The following is a 6,002-nucleotide window of genomic DNA, read 5'->3' as shown; positions in this document are numbered from 1 at the left end:
CATCTGCGAATAAGGACAGTTTTACTTCTTCTTTTCTGATTTGGATGCCTTTTATTTCTTCTTCTTGTCTGATCGCAGTGGCTAGTACTTCCAGGACTATGTTGAACAGGAGTGGTGAGAGGGGGCATCCCTGTCTTGTTCCTGTTCTTAGGGGAAATGGTTTTAGTTTTTGCCCATTGATTATGATGTTGGCTGTGGGTTTGTCATATATGGCTTTTATTATGTTGAGGTACGATCCTTCTATTCCGACCTTGCTGAGAGTTTTTATCAAGAAAGGGTGTTGAATTTTGTCAAATGCTTTTTCTGTGTCAATTGATATGACTATGTGATTTTTATCTCTCAATTTGTTTATGTGATGTATCACATTTGTTGATTTGCGGATATTCTACCATCCTTGCATCCCCGGGATAAATCCTACTTGCTCATGGTGTATGATATTTCTGATGTACTGCCGGATCTGATTTGTTAGAATTTTGTTGAGTATTTTGGCATCTATGTTCATGAGGGATATTGGCCTATAATTCTCTTTAATTGTGTTGTCTCTATCTGGTTTTGGTATTAGGGTGATGCTGGCTTCATAGCATGATCTGGGACGTGTTCCTTTCTCTTGAATTTTTTGGAATAGTCTGAGGACGATAGGTTTAGTTCTTCCTTGAATGTTTGGTAAAACTTCCCTGTGAAGCCGTCTGGCCCCAGGCTTTTGTTTTCTGGGAGCTTTTTGATGACTGCTTCAATTTCTTCCATAGTTATTGGCCTGTTGAGAATTTTAGAATCTTCCGGATTGAGTTTTGGAAGATTGTATTTTTTAGGAATATGTCTATTTCCTCCAGGTTGTCTAGTTTGTTAGAGTTGTTCATAGTATTTTTTAGCAATTCTTTTAATTTCAGTGGGGTCTGTTGTTATTTCACCTCTTTCATTTCTGATTTTGTTTATTTGAGTCCTCTCTCTTTGCTTCTTGGTGAGCCTGGCTAGAGGTCCATCAATCTTGTTTATCCTTTCAAAGAACCAGCTCTTGGTTTCATTGATCTTTTGTATTGTTTTTTGTTTGTTTGTTTGTTTGTTTGTTTTTGTTGGTTTTTTTGGTTTTGTTTTTTTGTTTGTTTGTTTTTTTGGTCTCTATGTCATTTATTTCTACTCTGTTCTTTATTATCCCCTTACTTCTGCTCACTCTGGGCTTTTCTTGTTGCTTTCTTTCTAATTCGTTGAGTGGTAGAGTTAGATGATTTACTATCATTTTTTCTTGTTTTTTTGAGGTAGGCCTGTAGTGCTATAAACTTCCGTCTCAGGACTGCTTTCATTGTGTCCCATAGATTTTGGATTGTTGTGCTTTTATTGTCATTAGTTTCCAGGGTGTTTTTAATTTCTTCTTTGGTCTCATTGGTAACCTAATCATTATTTAGTGGCATGCTATTCAGCTCCCAAGTGTTTGAGTATTTTGGGTTGTTTTTATTGTAGTTTATTTCTAATATTATGCCATTGTTGTCTGAGAGATGCTTGGTATGATGTCAATCTTCTTGAATTTGGGGAGACTTTGCTTGTGACCCAATATGTGGTCTATTTTTGAGAATGTCCCATGTGCACTTGAGAATAACGTATATTCCGTGACTTTGGGGTTAAATGTTCTGAAGATGTCAATTAAGTCCATCTGATCAATTGAATCATATGGGATTGCTGTTTCTTGGCTGATTTTTTTGTTTAGAGGATTTATCCAGTGATGTCAGTGGTGTGTTTAAGTCCCCTACTATGATTGTGTCTTTGTTGATCTCTCCCTTGTTACCTTCCAGGAGGTTTTTTATGTATTTGGGTGCTCCTGCATTGGGTGCATATATGTTTATCAGGGTTATATCCTCTTGTTGTAGCGATCCCTTTAGTATTATGAAGTGGCCTTCCTTATCTTTTGTTATAACCTTCACTTTGAGGTCTATTTTGTCTGATATAAATATTGTCACCCCAGCTTTTTTTTCATTTCCATTTGCCTGAAAGATATTTTTCCATCCCTTACTGTCAGTCTTTGTGAGTCCCTTGTTCTGAGGTGGGTCTCTTGTAGACAGCATATATATGGGCCATGTCTTTTTATCCATTCAGCCACTCAGTGTCTTTTGATTGGAGCATTTAGTCCGTTTACGTTTAAAGTTATTATTGAAAGGTACTTGCTTGTAGTCATTTCTATTTTTGTGCCTGTGTTCTTTCTTACCTTTATATTTCTTATTTTTACAGCATTCTGTTTAGCACTTCTTGCATTGCAAAGCTCCTGATTTCCCCTTCAATTTTGATTGATAGTCTTGCTGGATAGAGTATTCTTGGATTCAGTCCTTTGCTTTGCAACACTTTGTATACCTCCTTCCATTCCCTTCTAACTTGATGTGTTTCTGTTGAGAAATCATTTGATAATCTGATGGTGGGTCCTTTGTAGGTAGCTCTCTGTCTCTCTCTTGCAGCCTTTAAAATTCTCTCTTTGTTGTGTACATTTTCCATCGTTATTATGACATGCTTTGGTGTGGATCTTTTGGGGTTCATCTTGCTTGGGACTCTCTGTACTTGTGTAACTTTTTTTCTTCCCCATATCTGGGAAGTTTTCTGTCATTATTTCTTCAAATAGATTTTCTAATCCTTGCTGCTCTTCTTGTCCTTCTGGCAGCCCTATTATTGCGTATGTTACTTCATTTCATGTTATCCCAAAGCTCCCTTAGGCTCTCCTCCTGCTTTTTAATTTTTTTATCCCATTGCTGTTCAGATTGAGCTTGTTTCTCTGCCTTATCTTCTAACTCACTAATTCGGTCTTCTACTTCTTCTAGACTACTACTGAAACCTTCCATGGTGTTTATGATTGTAGCTATATCACTTTTCATTTCCTCCTGATTCTTGCATAGGTTGTTGATTTTCTCATCCATCTGGTGAATGAATTATACAACCATTACTCTGAATTATTTTTCTGTCATGTTGCATGCTTCAATTTCATTAATTTCCTTTCTCGGCAACTCCTCATTTTCTTTCCTCTGTGGGTTGTGTCTTCTCCCCATTCTGACTATCTCCAGATGGTTCAAATGTCAAGTTGCGTGGGCCGGGGCCGTCCGCAGTGGGATCTTCGCACCACCCTAGTGTCACTGAAGGGCTCTGACACTAAGATGTGTGGTTGTGGTGGGTTGATGGGAACCAGGCTCACTCAGAATCAGCATTACCAGCGCTCAATGTGGCCTCGTGTGTGCACTTAAAATCAGGGACCCCGCCTGCACTGTGCTGAAACAGAGACCCCCCTGGAGTGTGTTGAAAATCAGAGCCCCCTAGCATGTGCCAGGAGTCAGAGTTCCCCAAGAATCCAGTATCAGAGTCTCTGTTGCTTTGCATGGCCTCGCATTGAGAATCAGGGTCCCTGTGTGCACATGCACCAAGAATTGGAGTCACTGGCTCTTAGTATGAATGCACAGGGAATCAGGGATCCCAGGCACAGATGATAAGAAACACAGTCAAGTCACTGGTGCTTGGTGCTGCCTCCTGACCTGAGTATTGGGGTCCCATGGCCCATGCTGTGAGGAACAAGTTCCCGGTGTTCACATGTTAGCTCCCAGGCTAAGGTTCCTGTAGCCTATTCTGCGAGGGACAAGTTCCCGGTGTTCGTGCACTTCCAGGCTAATGTTCCTGTAGCAGCACTGAGGCCCAGGCCAGGGGTGGGTCTATCAGTTAGTATGGCACTGCCCATGAGCCTGAAGGGTGGGGGATGGGCTCTGTTACTCACTGAGACCTGCTGCGAGGATGTATGGATTCTTGGTGTCTGTGGGTCTGCAGGTGTGGTCGCAGCTCTCTGTCCCCAGTGGCTGCAGGGTCCTGGTTTGCATCTGAGACCAGACTGGGTGGTGCTGAGGCCAGGATTCTAGTCTCAAGCAGCTCTGTTTCTCAAGATGGCATGGTCTCTGTGCCTGTGCTGGCTGCCCCGGAGTGTCTGCGCTGGGAGCAGGGCTCTGCTGTCTAAGACTGCCAGGTTTAGCAGCCCCTTAGAAGACCTGCAGAATCTAACTCCCTAGTTCATACACACACCACACATGTCCACACACTCCTCTATCACTCTCTTGCGCTCTCACACTCTCTCCCTCCCTACCTTCCTGCCGGTCGCCATCTCTCCCCTTTTGTTTTTGTTTTTAATTTAATTTTATCTATTCACCAATGATACATTTGATAAGGGTTTATTTTCCAAAATATACAAAGAACTCATACATCTCAACACCAAGAAGACAAACAGTCTAATTAAAAATAATGGACAAAGGACCTGAATAGATACTTATCCAAAGAGGACATACAGATGGCCAATAGACACATTTGAAAAAAATACTCAAAGTCAGTAATCATCAGAGAGATGCAAATTAGAACTACAATGAGATATTACCTCACACCTGCCAGAATGGCTACCATCAATAAATCAACAAAGAAGTGCTGAGGAGGATGTGCTTTCTTTTAATTTTTTTATGATTACAGAGCCAGCCTTTTATTTCCAAACTAGAGGCCTGGTGCATGAAATTTGTGCACTGGGGAGGAGGTCCCTCAGCCCAACCTGTACCCTCTCCAATCTGGGACCCCTCAGGGGATGTCTGACTGCCAGTTTAGGCCCAATGCTTCTCACAATCTGGAACTGCTGGCTCCCAAACACTTGCCTGCTTGCCTGCCTGATTTCCCCTAATCGCTTCTACCTGCCAGCCTGATCACCCACTAACCACTCCCCTGCCAGCCTTATTTATGCCTAATTTCTCCCCTGTTTGCCTGGTTGTCCCAACTGCCCTCCCCTGCTGGCCTGGTCACCCCTAACTGCCCTCCTCTGCAGGCCTGGTCCCCTCAAACTTCCCTCCCCTCCCAGCCATCTTGTGGTGGCCATCTTGTGATGACATGGGGGCAGCCATCTTGTGACAACATGGGCATGCCCATCTTGTGTAAGGGCATGATGGTCAATTTGCATATTACCTCTTTATTATATAGGATACAATAGCATCCAAATACAACAGCATCTTCCAAGTGCAAAGGTTCTTAGGAATATCTGTTATTTCATAGGAAGATTTACATACAAACAAATATGGAGTTCTAACATATTCTGGGTCTGTGAGTTGAAGAAAATGAACATAATGTAGAAAGGGACATTTAGTTTATCAGGTCTTTAGCCCCAACTTGAAATCACTGGCCTAGTCAAACAACTTACAATAGCATGGTGGTCAGAACAGGAACCAAATGAGTTTAATACACCCTCACCTACTGAACACACACTAATAAGAGGTTGTAAGTTGTGTCATTTTTAAAGTAACATGAAACTATTTATACTAAAGGAGAAAATTTTAATTTTTGAAGCCCGCTAAAATCTTTATGTTGTATCTTGAATGGGATACAGTATGGAATATGCTATGTCAGTGAGAAAGAGAAGGAACCTTAAATTCATTAATGCTTACTATTAGGAGAAACACACTGATATGGGGCCAGAATCAGAGTGATAAAGTTTGGGATTGGCATAGCTGAGAGTATAATTTATAGTTGGTGAAAAATATATGATTCATAGATACAGAGAACGAACTGACAGTTGCCAGACGGGAGGGAAGTGTGGGATGATGAAAAAGGTGAAGAGGAATAGAGGTATAAATGTCCTATTATAAAATACACTAGAGGCCTGTTGCACAAAGAGATTCGTGGCTTCCCTTGGCTTCTGGCACCAGTTTGCTTCTGGCACCCGGGACCCAGGCCTTCACTCTGGCTGGGCTCAGGCTGGAGCCAGCCCTGGAACCAACAGGCCTCGCTGCTCCGGCCCCGGGGCCATCAGGCTTCGGTGCTCCAGCCCCAGGGCCGTCAGGCTTCGCTCTGCCGCTTGGAGCCTACGTATGCAAATTAACCACCATCTTTGTTGGGTTAATTTGCGTACTCTCCTGATTGGCTGGTTAGCGTAGCGAATGTACGGTCAATTTACATGTTTGTCTATTATTAGGTAAAATAAGTTATGTGGATATAATGAACAGCATAAGGAATATAGTCAAGGA

This window comes from Myotis daubentonii, chromosome X (assembly GCF_963259705.1).
Source record: "Myotis daubentonii chromosome X, mMyoDau2.1, whole genome shotgun sequence".
Lineage (NCBI taxonomy): Eukaryota > Metazoa > Chordata > Mammalia > Chiroptera > Vespertilionidae > Myotis > Myotis daubentonii.
Note: the sequence above shows the minus strand (reverse complement) of the source record.